The sequence below is a fragment of the Vitis riparia genome, unplaced genomic scaffold (genome assembly GCF_004353265.1).
Source record: "Vitis riparia cultivar Riparia Gloire de Montpellier isolate 1030 unplaced genomic scaffold, EGFV_Vit.rip_1.0 scaffold447_pilon_pilon, whole genome shotgun sequence".
NCBI classification, from domain to species: Eukaryota; Viridiplantae; Streptophyta; class Magnoliopsida; order Vitales; family Vitaceae; genus Vitis; species Vitis riparia.
The window spans coordinates 236,143-253,517 of NW_023269680.1; the positions used below are offsets into that span (position 1 = coordinate 236,143).

Consider the following 17,375-nt stretch of genomic DNA (forward strand, 5'->3'; position numbering starts at 1 on the left):
GCAGCTAAAATGGTGCAAAACGAGCTGCAAGCCCTTATATAGGGCTTTCCATGGAGCCAAGTAGGAGGTGGCAGGCCACATGGCTGCCACCAATCCACCCAAGTAGGAGGTGGCATGCCACTTGGCTTCCACTAACTGCAACTTCCCAATTTTGCACTTTAGTCCTTCAAGTTATCAAAAATAAAACCCATAATTGCCCATTAGTCCTTTAGGTTTTCAAAACTATAATCAACCCCTAAAAACATAATAAGCATGGTTAAGTCAAGAACTAATCTCCATTAACCTTAATCAAACTTTAATTCATAATTAAACAGGATTAACACTAAACTAGTTTTAACATCTAATTAAGCATGTTTAAAGTTAAAGTACTAAGATAATAATTATTGCCTATTTAATTCATTAGTGCTAGGTTTACATTGTTTATGTGGGACCATGGGTCCTTGGGTGAAAGTCCCTAGAGCCCTCGAGGAAGACACTCTGATGTGGGTGTATGGGGTTGGTCTTGCACTTGGGTTTTAGTTCCTAAAGATACGGGATTGGTCATTCCCTTAGGTATGAGTCCAAGAAAACACGGGGTATGATTTACCCTTGGGTGATAGTCCCAGAATAATCATATTATTATATTGATCGAGTATCTTGTGGAGCATTGATATCTGATGTGTACATTGCTGGGGGTTATCAGTTTATCAATTGTGAAAGGATGGATGAGGAAAAGCAAAGACGAAACCAGCAAACACATGCATACGTGTTTGACATTATTGCATATTTGATAAGGATTATAAAATGTTTATCACAAATGCTATTATACGTTTAATTCAAGGTTTTTAAGGGTATGTTTAGGATGGTTATAAACTTTCATACTGAGGTTTGAACCCACCCTATCCCTTCCACCTTTGGATGCAGGTGAGAAGATTTATACTGGAAATAATTCTTGAGCATTGCTTTTTTGTTGATTGGATGTTGTTTGCTCGCATTGAAAGTGTTTTGAGGCTTTTCCTTTGTATCATACAAAGACTCAATCTTTTTGAAGGAATGGTGTAATGTATATTTGTCATGTACACTTGTAGTATGGGCTACCCGAAGTGAACTATGGGATTATATGTAAAGTAACATAGTACAAGTTCTTTTTGTGAAACGGATCATATTTTGTTAACTAATCAAGCAGGTTTCCATATTCTCTTTTTGCACAAAATCAAGCAGGAACCCAGCATTTAAATTTTTGTATCCCCAAATTTTTTAAAGCACTTATGTTGTATATAAGTATCAATTGTTAAGTTCTAAAAACGGGGGTGTGACAAGGATGGTGTCCCAATGATAAGAATCCAAAAAAACAAATAATAAAAATTGAGATAGAACCTAGGAAGGTGGCCTTATGACAAGAAACCAAAGGAACAAAGAATATAAGCTAAGATAAAACCTAAGATGGCGTACCAATGGTGAGAAACCAAAGGAACGAAGAATAAACTAAGATAGAACCTAGGAAGCTTATCCGATGATGAAAAACCAAAAGAACAAAGAATAAATTGAGATAGAACCTAGAATGTTGTCCCAATGATGAGAAACTATTGGAACAAAGACGAAACTTAGTATGAACCTAGGATAGTGTCGTAAAGATGACAAACCAAAGAAAGAAACGAATCATCTTTCATAGAACCTACAAAGGTGCCCCAATGATTAGAAACCAAAGATATAAAGAAACAACTGAGATAGAACCAAGGATGATGTACCAATGAAAAGAAACTAAAGTAAAAAATAAGAAACTTAGAACCTAGGATGGCGTTCCAATGATGAGAAACCAAATGAGCAAAGAATAAACTAAGAGAAAACATAGGATGTTGTCCTAATGATGAGAAACCAATGGAAAAAAGAAAAAACTTAGATTGAGTCTAAGATGGTGTCCCAATGATGATTAACCACACAAAAAAATGATTAAGCTTAAATAGAACCTACAATGATGTCTCAATGATGAGAAACGAAATGAAAAAAGTATAAAATGGGAAAGAACATAGGATGGTGTCCCAATGATGAGAATTCAAAGGAACGAAGATGAAACTTAGGTTGAACCTAGGATCATGTCGTCAAGATGAGAAACCAAAAGAAGAAACAAATCAGCTTTGATAGAACCTACGATGGCGTCCCATTAATGAGAAACTAAAGGAACAAAGAAAAAATTGAGGTAGTATGCCAATGACAAGAAACTTAGATAGAACCTAGGATGGTGTCCCAATGATGAGAATCCAAAGGAACAATGACAACACTTAGGTTGAACCTAGGATAGTATCTCAAAGATAAGAAATCAAAGGAAGAAACGAATCAACTTTGATAGAACCTACGATGGCGTTCCAATTATGAGAAACTATGGGGAAAAAAGAAGAAACTTAAATAGACCCTAGAATGGTGTACCAATGATGCGAAACAAAATGAACAAGGAATAAACTGATATAAAATATAGGATGGTGTTCCAATGATGAGAAACCAAAGGAATAAAGAATGAACTGAGATAAAACTTAGGATTGTGTCCCAATGAATAGAAACCAAAGGAACAAACGAGTAAGTTTAGAATGAACCTAGGCTGGCGTCGTTTGTTCCTTTGGTTTCTCATCACGGGGCTACAATCCTAGGTTCTATCTCAATTCATTCTTTGTTCATTTGGTTTCTCATCATTGCAACACTATTGTAGCTTCTATTGAAGTTTAATTGTTTGTTCCTTTGGTTTCTCATCATTGGAACACCATCCTATGTTCTTTGTCATTTTATTCTTTGGTCATTTGGGATACCATCCTAGGTTCTATCTATATTTGATCATTTTTTTGTTTGGTTTCTCATTATCATTGGGACACCATCCTAGGTTCTATCTAAATTTCTTCTTTATTCCTTTGGTTTCTCATCATTGGTACACCATCCTATGTTCTATCTCTGTTTATTCTTTGATCATTTGGTTTCTTGTCATTGGGACCCCATCCTAGGTTTTATTTAAATTTCTTCTTTTTTTTTTTCCTTTAGTTTCTAATTAATGTAACCATTCTAGATTTATCTCAGTTTAATCTTTGTTCAACTAGTTTCTAATAATTGGGACACCATCTTAGGTTCTATCTCAATTTATTCTTTGTTCATTTAGTTTATCATCATTGGGACGTCATCCTATGTTCTATCTAACTAATGCAAACCTCAATCGACACGCTTTGAGACCCAACAAACAATATTGGAATAATTGCCCAAGAAAGCTAAAATACAAATTTTTTATAGAAACCTGACCCAAGGTGCACTAGGTACAGGTAAAGGAGTGTATAATCCATGTGGTAAGACTCTAAATTTGGCCTGCCTATAGGTAATGCATCTAGCTCAGCTCTCTCCACATCACATTTCATCTTTGGCTCATGTAATACGTCTAAAGTCTTCCTTACACCAAAGTGACCCATTAAACCACCTCCATGTGCTTCACGCACAAGCAACTCATGCATAGAACTATTAGGCACACAAAGTCTATTCTCTCTAAACAAGTACCCATCTAGTCTATAGAATTTACCAAATGCTATCTTCTCACATGCTCCATACGCACTAGCAAAAACATTGTCATTAGCATACAATTCCTTAACATATTCAAATCCTAATAACTTTGCATTTAAAGTAGAGACAAGAGCATACCTTCTTGACAATGCACCAACCCTAATATTTTCCTTACCTTGTTTGTATTTGATTACATAAGGGAAGGTCTCAATGAATTCCACCCACTTGGCATGCCTTCTATTAAACTTACCTTGTCCTTTTAAGTGCTTCAAGGACTCATGGTCGCTATGTATAACAAATTCTTTCTACCAAAGGTAATGTTGCCAAGTCACCAATGCTCTCACCAGTGCATAAAGCTCCTTGTCATATGTTGGGTAGTTCAAAGTTGCCCCATTTAGCTATTCACTAAAATAGGCTATTGGTTGCTTCTCCTGCATCAAAACAACTCCAATACCTATTCCTGAGGCATCACACTCAATCTCAAAAGTTTTAGAAAAATAAGGTAATGCTAATAAAGGAGCACCACATAACCTTTCTTTAATTTCAATAATGCACGATCTTACTTACTGCCCCATTTAAAACCCAAAGATTTTTTAACAATTTCAATGAGTGGTGCGGCTAGTGTACTGAAATCTTTGACAAATCGACAATAAAAACTAGCCGAACCATTAAAACTTCTGACCTCAGTGATTAACTTAGGTGTGGGCCATTCCTTGATAGCCTTCACATTTTCCTCATCCACCTCAATTCCTTTTGTACTAACAACATAACCAGGAAACACAACTTTGTTCATGCGAAAAGAACATTTCTTTAAATTTGCATATAATTTTTCTTTTCTCAAAACAACATGCGCACAATGCAAATGATTGATATACACCAAAATATCATCAAAATAGACCACAACAAATCTACCTATAAACGCACGCAATGCATGGTTCATTAACCTCATGAATGTACTTGGTGCATTAGTTAGACCAAAAGGCATTACCAACCACTCATATAATACATAATTTGATTATACTCACTTTTTAAATCAATTTTTGTGAAAACACGTGATCCATGCAATTCATCCAACATGTCATCTATCCTAGGGATGGGATGTCTATACTTTACCGCAATGTTGTTGATAGCCTTGCAATCAACACACATCCTCCAAGTTCCATCCTTCTTTGGCACAAGCAGCACCGGCACCATGCATGGACTCATGCTCTCTCTCACATGTCGTTTGGTTAGCAACTCCTCAACTTGCCTTTGAAGTTCCTTTGTCTCATCCAGATTACTACTATAGGCTGGTCAGTTAGGAATTGTCGTACCTGGCACAAAATCAATTTGATGCTCTATTCCTCTAATACGTGGCAATCCACTAGGCACATCGTTAGGAATCACATCCTCATATTTCTAAAACAAAGAAACAACAACACTAGGCAAAGATTCGTCAAGTTCATCAGTGTTAAAACATACCTCTTTGTACAAGAGTACAAATATAGGCTGGTATGTATAAAAAACATTCTTGACATCACTCGCCTTAGCATAAAAACTCCCTTGTTTTTTTTTGTTTTTCTCTCATTTTTTCCACTCTCTATTTTCTTTTTTTTTCTTTTTTTTTTTGTTTCACTCTCTTTCTCATCATCTTTTTTTGAACTCTTAGTGCCACAATTTTTTTGCAAGTCATTCTCTCTTTTCAATTTCATTTGATCTTCATACACTTGTCGTGGAGTCAACAATACAAGAGTTATGGTTTTATTGTCTTTTACAAAAGAATACATATTCTTGAACCTGTCATGATTGACCTTTCTGTCAAACTACCAAGGCCTACCCAATAAAATGTGACATGCATTGGAACAATATCACAAAGTACTTCATCCTTGTACCTCCCAATTGAAAAAGAAACCAGTACTTGCTTATTTACCTTAACCTCTTCACAATCATTCAACCATTGCAACTTATATGGTCTAGGGTGTTTCAAGGTAGGTAAATTCAAATTTTCAACTAAAGTAGTGCTAGCCACATTAGTACAACTCCCCCATCAATGATCATACTACTACATACCTTATTGTTGATGTGGCATCTAGTATGAAAAATATTCTCCCTTTGTTGTTCCATGTTATCCTCTTTAACTTGGGCTCTTAAAGCACGCCTAGCCACAAGTGACTCACCCTCCACTGGATACTCCACATTATCGTCACAAGCATCCTCTAGTGATGGCATCTGGTCATCATCTTCCTCATTTTCAGTTTCCACCTCTCCATCAACACATGCGATCATGGTCCTCTTATTTGGGCATTGTGAAGCTATATGACCTACTCCCAAACAACGAAAACACTTAATATCACGATTACGAGCTTGGGATTCATTTTTACCTTTGTTGACATTGGGAGCTTCATCTCTCCTTTTTGGTGGTTCGATTTTGGACTTGAAAACAACCCCTTCATCTTTCCTCCCATTTGGCCTCCATGAAGAAGAGGAGCCGGCATTTCGAAATGACCGAGTTCCTTTCCTTTTAAGCTGCCGTTCCACCTTTATTGCCATGTGCACCATGTCTTCCAACTCCACATAGTGTTGTAACTCCATCACGTTGGCAATGTCCTGATTCAGCCCATTCAGAAACCATGCCATAGTAGCTTCTCTATCCTCCTCTACATTAGTCGGAATTGATAGTCATCCACGCTCCTATAGCCTTTTGTAAGACTTCGTAATTTCTGATACAAGTCCCTATAGTAGTGACTAGGGACAAACCGCCTCCTCATGGTGGCTTTCATTTCCTCCCATGTCTGAGGCCTCTCATAGTTTCTTCTTCTGTTCATCACAAATTGATCCCACCATATAATAAACTCAATCACAGCTAGTTTGACCTTTTTCTCCTCGGAGTAGTTATGACACTCAAAGATGAACTCCACCTTCTTCTCCCACTCCAACTACACTTCTGGATCATTTTTCCCTTGAAACGATGGTATCTTCAATTTGATGTTTCCTAGGTTTCTATCAATCTTATCTTGCCATCTTGGAGCTCTTCGGAAACCTCTACCACGCCTTTCTCCCCTTGGCGCAAACTTGCTCTCATGATTCAATGAAGCTTGATCCTCTTCATCTTCAAACTCATCCTCATGGTAGTCATCAGAATCATCAACGCGTGCACGCCTTCCTTGCCTTCTAGCATTAGGGGCTCTTTGGGTACCCTCCTCGCGCAAAGAAGCAATAACAGCGTCTTGCCTATCCATCTTATCCCGAATATCATTAAACACCACGTTCATGTGTTCAAACTGTTGTTGCATAGCCTGCAACATGAGGGATGACTCCTCCCCTCCTTCCTTATTTGACGATTTGCCCTTTGAAGACATTTTTGAAACTACAAAAAAAAGTTAGAAATAATTCCTCACAACACTCACACTCGTGTTTCACTCTTAAATTGGCTTTTTTCCTATATTAGTCTCACATTCTATTGCCTTTTTCCACTCATAGCTTCCCCTTTTCAGTTCTGCTTAAACTATCAAACTTCATCAAGAAATTCAACTTGTAGTATTTAAACTAATACTAATGGCAAGAAAATATGACAGAAACACTAAATCAAAGGAAGAGGACAAAAGAAAATAAAATTTTGATTTGAGAGAATTGAAACTACACACAATTTTTTTTTTTTTTTTTTTTTTTGAGTTTTTTTTTTAGCTTGGTGCACGATTTTAACCTAGTGCACGTCAAAAAAAAAAAAAAAAAAAAAAGGAATGAGGAATAAAAAACACAAAAGGAACAAGATAGGATGATAACAGGATAAAAAAGATAAAGGGATAGAAAACTGATTTTAGAACCTGTGCTCCGATACCAAATGATGCGACCCTGAATCGACATGCTTTGAGACCCAACAAACAGTATTGGAATAATTGCCCAAGAAAGCTAAAATACAGATTTTTGATAGAACCCTGACCCAACGTTTATAAGTGAAATGTGAACCAAAAGTATAAGTACCAGACCTTGACCCAATGATTACAATGGAATCATGAACCGAAGGTAAAAAGTTTGAACGCCATAAGGAAGAATCCCTGATAAGTTCACAGTTCTTGAAGAACCAAAAGAAAAGCGAAGCCTCACCTTTTCTGATTTTTTATTCAATCAAATTATCCCCTATTATAATGAGTGCATACTATTTATATGTCATGGCAAAAAAACTTACTAAATATTAAAACCCTAAATAAAAGTTGATTTGGTCTGAACTTAGCTGATCCAAAATAGGAAAATAGCTAAAAAAAACGTTCTAAATAATAAAAGCCTAAAATTAAGGTATTTGACCTGAAATTAGAAGCTCTAGAATAGGAAAAATGTCTATTAATTGATATGGAGTTGGAAAGTCCATCAATCATCCACACCATAAATCACGCCCAATCAAGCTAGATTAGCCCTCAATAGCTTGGATTAAATTTATTATACCTTCATCTTCCTTTGGGCAAGGCTTGGAAAGTCCTGCGTTAGAATTAGCCCATTAAGTGCTTCTTTGATCTTCTTGGATCTTGCTTTAGTAATAGGCCCAACTGGAACATGCAATGGATCCTTGAATGCTTGTTGATTCTCATCACTAACCTTAACCATTTCTTCCTTTGCTTTCACATTAATGCGACACCAACCTTTTTTTATCTTAGTTTATTCTTTGTTCATTTTGTTTTTCAACATTGGGACGCCATCCTAGGTTCTATATAAGCTTAATCGTTTGTTTATTTGGTTTCTCATCATTGGGATATCATCTTAGGTTCTATGTTTCTTTCGTTTCTCATCATTGGGGCAGCATTCTATGTTCTATCTCAATTTATACAATGTTTATTTGGTTTCTCATCATTACAATGCCATCCTAGGTTCTGGTTTTGCTTAATTAGTTTTGTGTTAGGTTTCTCATCGTTAGGACATCATCCTAGGTTCTATCTATGTTTCTTTTTTGTTCCTTTGGTTTCTCATCATTTGGACACCATCTTAGGTTCTATCTCTATTTATTCTTTGTTCATTTGGTTTCTCATCATTGGGACACCATCCTAGTTTTTGTCTTAACCTGAATCATTTGTTCCTTTCGTTTTTTGTCATATGGACATCATCTTAGGTTCTATCTTAATTTATTATTTGTTCCTTTATTTCCAATCATTGGCCCGCCTTGCTAGGTTCTATCCAAGCTTAATCATTTTTTGGTTTCTTGTCATCGGGACATGATCCTTAGTTCAATCTAATTTTAATCGTTTTTTCATTTGGTTTCTCATCATTGGGACGTCTTAGGTTCTATCTAAGTTTCTTCTTTGTTCATTTGATTTCTTATCTTTGGGGTGTCCTAGGTTCCATCTCAATTTATTCATGGTTCATTTGGTTCCTCGTCATTGGGATGTCATCCTAGGTTCAAGTTAAGCTTAATTGTTTGTTCATTAGGTTTCTCATTGTTTGGACACTATCCTAGGTTCTATCTATGTTTCTTCTTTGTTCCATCAGTTTGTCATCATTTGGACACCATCTTAGGTTCTATTTTTCTTTATTCTTTATTCATTTGGTTTCTCACTATTGGGATGCTGACCTAGTTTTTGTCTAACCTGAATCGTTTGTTCTTTTCGTGTTTCATCATAGGGACGCCATCCTAGGTTCTATCTCAATTTATTCTTTGTTCCTTTGGTTTCCCATCATTGGGCCGCAATCCTTGGTTCTATCTATGTTTAATCGTTTCTTCCATTGGTTTCTCATCGTTGGGACACAATCCTAGGTTCAATCTAAATTTCTTTTTCATTCCTTTGTTTTCTCATGGTGTGGACACCATCCTTGGTTTCTCATAATTGTGTGTTCATTTTGTTTCTTGTCATTGGGACACCATTCTAGGTTCTCTCTTAGTTTATTCTTTGTTCATTTGGTTTGTCAACATTGGGACAACATCATAGGTTCTATTTTACTTTCTTCTTTATTCATTTGCTTTCTCGACATTGGAACACCATCCTAGGTTCTATCTCAGCTTATGCTTTGTTCATTTGGTTTCTCATCTTAAGGACGCCATCCTAGATTTTATATAAGTTTAATCGTTTATTTCTCAACATTGGGACACCATCCTAGGTTTAATTTATGTTTATTCTTTGTTTAGTTGGTTTCTCATCATTGGAACTCTCACACCCTGAATTTATGACTTTACCATTGATACTTAAAAACAACATAAGTGCTTTAAAAAAATTGGGGATACAAAAATTTAAATGTTGAGTTCTTACTTGATTTTGTGCAAAAAGAGAATATGGAAACCTATTATAAAGAGGTATACATCCTGTATTAGACTTTGTAACTCTTAGTTAACAAAATATGATCCGTTTCACAAAAAAAAACTTGTACTATGTTACTTTACATAAACAAAATTCCTATGGTTCACTATGGGTAGCCCATTGTCACACCCCGATTTTTGTTATTCTTCAAACTAAACAGTTGAAACTCAAATACAATATAAGTGCTCTCAAAAATTTAAATGCTGAGTTCCTGTTTGATTTTGTGCAAAAAGAGGATATGCACAACTTGTTATAAAGAGTACATCCTGTATTAAACTTTGTGACTATTATAGTTAACAAAAAAATATATCAAATGATAATGCCTGTAGCATCACATAAACACTTCCCACCAATCAATACTCTGAATATCATCTGTGATAATTCCATATCCTTCTTGCAATGCAACCACACCATGAATCATTTTGACAACACAAAACCATGAATCTTCATACCAATATACGTTCCAATATCATGGTAACATTTTAATGCAATAAATTGAGATTGAATGACACATTAAAACATTTTATGAAATCATAAAAATAACATGAAATTCCAACAAATGATTCAAGGAAAGAAATCAAATACACCATAGAATAGCATAAAATTCCTGTTAATTGTTTGCTTTAGTTCTTTCTCATCACTAGGACACCATCCTAAGTCTATGTTTCTTCGTTGTTCCTTTGATTTCTCATGATGGGGACAATATGGTAGGTTCTATGTCAGTGTACTCTTTGTTCCTTTGGATTGTCGTCATTGGGACACCATCCTATGTTTTATATAAGTTTCCTCTTTCTTACTTTGGTTTGTTTGCATTGGAACAACATGCTAGGTTCTATCACTACTTATTTGTTATTCCTTTTGTTTCCCATCATTTGGACGCAATTATAGGTTTTGTCTAAACTTAATCGTTTGTTCCTTTGGTTTCTCGTCATTGGTACACCATCCTAGGTGTTATCTCAGTTTATTCTTTGTTCCTTTGTTTTCTCATCCTTGGAACACCATCCTATGTTCTATCTAACCTTATGTTCTGTCTGAGTTTATTATTTCTTTTTCATTTGATTTGTCATTATTGGGACACAATCATAGGTTATAATTAAGTTTCTTCTTTGTTCCTTTGGTTTCTCATCATTGAGACGCAATCTTAGGTGGTAATTAAGTTTCTTCTTTGTTGCTTTGGTTTCTTATCATTGGGACACCTTCCTAAGTTTCATTTTAGCTTAATCAATTGTTCAATTGGTTTCTCATCATTGGGACACCATCCTAGGTTCTATCTATGTTTTGTCATTGTTCCATTTTTTTTTTCTGCTCATTTGGAGACTATCTTAGGTTGTATATTGGTTTATTCTTTGTTCCTTTTCTTTTTGATCATTGGGACACCATTCTAGACTTATTCTAAATTTAATCATTTATTTCTTATTCCTTTGGTTTCTATCATTGGGACGTAATCATAGAGATTCTATCTAAGTTTAGTCATTTGTTACTTTGGTTTCTCTTGATTGGGATACTATCCTCGGTTCAATCTAAGGTTTTGTTTGTTCGTTTGGTTTCCCATCATTGGGACGCCATCCTAGGGTTTGTCTAACCTAAATTGTTTGTTTATTTGGTTTCTCGTCATTGGGTCACTATCTTAGGTTCAGACTCAATTTATTCTTTGGGACATAATGCAACGTTCTATCTCAGTTTATTTTTTGTTCATTTGGTTTTTCATCACTGTGACACCATCCCAAGTTTAATGTGTGTTTCTTCTTTGTTAATTTTTTTTCTAAACCTTGGGATACCATCATCGATTCGATCTCAGTTTATGCTTTGTTTCCTTTGGATTCTTGTCATTAGGACAACATACTAGATTCTATCTAAGCTCAATCATTGGTTCCTTTGGTTTCTCATCATCGTTGTGAAACGATCATGTGTTAAATCAGACTTCCATCTTTGTTCCTTTGATTTCTCATCCTTTGGAGACCATCCTACTTTCTATCTTAGTTTATTCTCACATTGGGACACCTCTCTATGTTCTTTCTAAACTAAATTATTTGTTCATTGGGACACCATCCTACGTTCTATCTCAATTTTATTCTTTGTTCATTTGGTTTCTCATCATTGGGACACCATCCTAGATACTATCTTAGTTTATTCTTTCTTCATTTGGTTTCTCATCATCAGTATACCGTCTTAGGTTTTATCTCCATTTATTCTCTTTTCCTTTGGTTCTCATCACTGGTAAGCCATTCTAGGTTCTATCTAAGGTTAATCGTTTGTTCGTTAGGTCTTATCACCCTAGGTTCTATCTATGTTTCTTCCTTGTTCATTTCGTTTCTCATCATTGGGACACCATCCTAGGTTCTATGTCAATTTATTCTTTGTTTATTTGATTTATCATTATTGGGTTGACATTCTATTCTTCATATAAGCTTAATCATTTATTCTTCAACTTCTCATCATGGGACACCATCTTAGTTTATATCTAAAGTTGATTGTTTTTTCATTTGGTTTCCTATCATTAAGACACCATCTGTGGTTCTATCCAAGTTTTTTCTTTGTTCCTTTGGTTTCTTGTCATTAGGACTATATCCTCCTAAGTTCAACCACAATTTATGCTTTGTTCCTGTGGATTATCGTCATTGGGACAACATCCTTAATTCTATCTCAGTTTATTTTTTGTTCCTTTGTTTTCTCGTTGTGAGGACATCATCCTAGGTTTTATCCGAGCTTAATAATTTGTTCCTTTGGTTTCTAATCAATGGGGACACGATCTTAGGTTCAATATTAGTATCTTCTTTGATCGTTCAATTTCTCATCCTTTGATCTTAGGTTAATTCAGTTTCTATTCTATGCGAATTAATTCTTTGTTTATTTCATTTCTCATCATTTTGAGTCTATCCTAGATTCTATCTAAACTTCATTGTTTCTTCCTGTGGTTTGTCATCATTGGGGCACCATCCAGGGTTCTATCTAAATTTATTCTTTGTTCATTTTGTTTCTTATCATTAGGACACCATCCAAGGTGTATCTAAACTCAATCGTTTGTTCCTCTAGTTTCTCATCATTGGGACAACATCCTAGGTTCTATATCTATTTATGTTTTATTCCTTTGGTTTCTCATCCTTGGGATGTCATTCTATGTCCTATCTAACCTTAATCATTTCTTCCTTTGCTATTTGCATCAATGTGACACCATCTTAGGTTCTATCTCAGTTTATTCTTTGTTCATTTTGTTTCTCATAGTTGGAAGGCCATCATAGGTTGTATCTAAGTTTAATCAATTGGACACCGTCTTAGGTTCTTTGTTTCTTTCTCATTTGCTTTCTCATCATTGGGACATCATCCTAGGTTCTTTCTTTGTTCATTTTGTTTCATATCATTGGAAGACATCATAGGTTCTATATATGGTTAATTGTTTGTTCGTTTGGTTTATCATCATTAGGATGCCATCCTCAGTTTTATCTGTGTTTTTTCTTTCTTCCTTTAGTTTCTCATCAGTACACCATCCTAGGTTCTATCTCAGTTTTGTCTTTCTTCAATTGGTGTCTCAACTTTTGGATACTATCCTAGATTCTAAGCTTAATTGTTTGTTCCTTTGATTTTTGAACATTCCGTCACCATCGTTTGATGTTTGTTCCATTGGTTTATCATCACAGGGACAGTATCCTAGGTTCAATCTATGTTTATTATTTGTTTATTGTTTTCCCATCTTTGGGACACCATCCTAGGCTCTATCTAAGCTTAAACATTAGCTCCTTTCAATTCTCATCAAAAGGAATGCATCCTAGGTTGAATCTAAGTTTCTTCTGTCTTCATTTGGTTTCTCAACATTGGGACACCATCCTAGGTTCTATTAAGTTTCTTCTTTGTTACTTTTGTTTCTCATTATTGGGACACCATCCTATGTTCTATCTCAGTTTATTCTTTTTTCATTAGGATGCTAGGCACTATCTATGTTTCTTCCCTTTTCCTTTAGTTTGTCATCATTGGTACACTATCCCAGGTTCTATCTTAGTTTTCTCTTTCTTCAGTTATCCTTAATCGTTTGTTCATTCAATTTTTGAACAATGGGACACGATCTCAGTTTGATGTTTGTTCCTTTGGTTTCTCATCATTGGGATAGAATCCTAAGTTTCTTCTTTATTTATTTGTTTTCCCATCATTGGGAAGCCATCATAGGTTCTATCTATGCTTAACTGTTAGTTCCTTTCATTTCTCATCAATAGGACTGCATCCAGGTTGAATCTAAGTTTCTTCTCTCTTCATATGGTTCCTCATCATTGGGACACCATCCTAGGTTCTATGTAAGTTTCTTGTTTGTTAGTTTGGTTTCCCATCATTGGGACAACATCATATGTTCTAGCTCAGGTTTATTCTTTGTTCATTTTGTTTCTCATCATTGGGACGCCACCATCCCAAGTTGTTTCTAAACTTAATCGTTTGTTCCTTTTTTTCTCATCATTGGGCACCATCAAAGGTTCTACCTCAGTTTATTCTTTTTATTCATTTGGTTTCCTATCATTGGAATGCCCTTAGATGTTGTATCTAAGTTTCTCATCATTGGGACACCATTCTAATTCCTATTTCATTTTATTCTTAGTTCATGCTTTGTATGATATGTGGAATGGTATCCTAGATTCTATTTAAGTTTAATCGTTTGTTCCATTGGTTTCTTATCATTTGGATGCTAGCCTAATTTCTATCTTTTTCTTTCCTTTTCGTTTAGTTTCTCATAATTGGCATGTCATCCTAGGTTCCATCTCAGTTTTTTTCTTTCTTCATCTGGTTTTTCATCATTGGGACACCATCTTTGGTTCTATCCAACTTTAATAAGTTATTCCTTTGGTTTTTGAACATTGGAAGGCCATACTAGGTTAAATTTAAGTTTGATGTTTGCTCCTTTGGTTTCTTATATTTGGGACAATATCCTAGGTTTTTCTATCTATGTTTATTTGCTTTCCCATCATTGGGACACCATCCTAGGTTCTAATGTATATTTCTTCTTTGTTACTTTTTTTTTCTCAATTTATTCTTTGTTCATTTCGTTTGTCCTTATTCAGAGGAATAATTAGGTTCTATCTAAACACAATCTTTTGTTCCATTGGTTTATCATCATTGGGACACCATCGTAAATTTTTTTTTATCCAAGGTTGTAACTCTTTTCTTTATTCAATTGGTTTCTAATAATTGGGGAGCCATTCAAGTTTCTATTTCATTTTATTCTTTGTTCACATTGTGTTTGATTAGTGGAATGCTATCCTAGGTCTATTTAAGCTTAATCGTTTGTTCCATTGGTCCCTTATCTTTGGCACACCGACCTAATTGCTATCCTTATTTCTCTCCTTTTCCTTTCTTCATCCTAAATTTTATCTCAGTTTTTCCTTTCCTCATCTGGTTTCGCATCGTTGGGACACCATCCTTGGTTCTATTCAACCTTAATTCCTTCAGTTACTAAACATTGGGGGACCATCCTATGTTGAATTTAGGTTTGATGTTTGTTCCTTTGATTTTCATCATTGGGACAAATATCCTAGGTTATATATAAGTTTATTCCTTGTTTATTTGCTTTCCCATCATTGGGATCGCATCATAGGTTTTATCTAAGCTTAAATGTTAGTTCCTTTCATTTCTCATCAATAGAACTGGATTCTAGATTGACTCTAAGTTATTCTCTCTTCATTTGGTTTCTCATCATTTGGACACCATCATAGGTTCTATGTAAGTTTCTTCCTTGTTCATTTTGCTTCTTATCATTCAAAGGAAAAACTAGGTTCTGTCTAAGCATAATTATTTATTTCATTGGTAGATCATCATTGGCACACCATCCTAGGTTCGTTATAAATTTAATCTTTTGTTCCGTTGCTTCTTGTCAATGGGACACCATCCAAGGTTCTAACTCAGTTGATTCTATATTCATTTGGTTTCTCATCATAAGGATACCATCGCCGGTTCTAATTCAATTGATCATTTATTCATTTGGTTTCTCATCATAGGGATATCATCCTTGGTTGTATCTAAGTTTCTTATTTGTTTCTCATAATTGGAACACCATCCTAGGTTGTATCTAAGTTTCTTATTTGTTTCTCATCATTGGGACCCCATTCTAGTTTCTATCTCATTTTATTCTTTGTTCATTTTGTGTCTAACTATCCTAGGTGCTATTTAAACTTAATCATTTGTTCCATTGATTTCTTATCATTTGGACGCCAGCCTAATTCCCATTTGAGTTTGTTTCCTTTTCCTTTAATTTCTCATAATTGGCACACCATCCTAGATTATATTTCATTTTTTTTCTTTCTTCGTTTGGTTTTTCATCATTGGGAGACCATCCTAGGTTTAATTGAACTTATCCTAAGTTCTATCTAAGTTTATTATTTGTTTATTTGCTTTTCTATCATTGGGACGCCATCATAGGTTCTATCTAAGCTTAAATGTTAGTTGCTTTATTTTCTAATCAATAGGATTGCATCCTAAATTAAATCTAAGCTTCTTCTCTCATCATTTGGTTTTTTATCATTGGGACACCATCATAGGTTTTATGTAAGTTTCTTCTTTATTACTTTTGTTTGTCATCATTGGGACAGCATCAAAAGTTCTACCTCAGCTTATTCTTTGTTCATTTCGTTTCTCATCCTTTGGAGGCAAACTAGGTTCTATCTGAACATAATCTTTTGTTCCATTGGTTTCTTATCATTGGGACACCTAGGTTGTTTACAAATTGAATTGTTTGTTCCTTTGCTTCTCAGGAATGGGACGCCATCCAAGGTTCTAACTCAATTGATTCTTTATTTATTTGGTTTCTCATCATTGGGCCACCATACTCCGTTGTATCTAAGTTTCTCATCATTGGGACCCCATGCTAGTTTCTATTTCATTTATTCTTTGATCAGTTGAATGCTATCCTAGGTTCTATTTAAACTTGATCGTTTGTTCCATTGGTTTCTTATCATTTGGATGCCAACCTAATTTCTATATGTTTTTCTCTCCTTTTCCTTTAGTTTCTCATCATTGGCACACCATCCTAGGTTCTATCCAACTTTGATCATTTGCTCCCTCAATTTCTGAACATTGGGAGATCATCATAGGTTTAATTTAAGTTTCTTCTTTGTTACTTTTGTTTTTCATCATTGGGACAACATCATAGGTTGTACCTCAGTTTATTCTTTGTTTATTTCGTTTCAAATCATTCGGAGGCAAAGCGGTCGAAGAAGGCCACAAGTGGAAGCAACCGATGCTTTGGTCATTCAGTTGACTCCTTGCTGCCAGTCCGTGCTTGCTGTCATGCTGGCAAAAGCAGGGGTTTCGGCCGGTTTTACCTACTATTGGATTTGAACCAATGACTCTCGCCGTATGAAAGCGATACTCTAACCGCTGAGTCAAGTAGGTAAAGCTGAGTCAAGTCAGAAAAAAGAGACCCCTATAAGAGAAAGCCGCGCAACCAGAGTTCCCCTTACTATATAAGGGGGGGCGGAGCGCTAAGAAAGAGAAAGCGTTATCACTATACGAAATGAAGCAGCGGCTAGCACGCTAGGTTCTATCTAAACATAATTTTGTGTTCCATTGGTTTTTGATCAATGGGACATCATCCTAGGTTGTTTCTAAATTTAATCGCTTGTTCCTTTGTTTCTTGTA

At 35.3% G+C, this 17,375-nt stretch overlaps 1 non-coding gene across 1 annotated transcript; it reads right to left on the minus strand.

The window, feature by feature from the left end:
• Nucleotides 1-17,056: 17,056 nt before the first annotated feature.
• On the minus strand, nucleotides 17,057-17,129 carry TRNAM-CAU. Its single transcript has one exon. It is a non-coding gene; the product is annotated as a tRNA-Met (tRNA).
• Nucleotides 17,130-17,375: the final 246 nt, after the last annotated feature.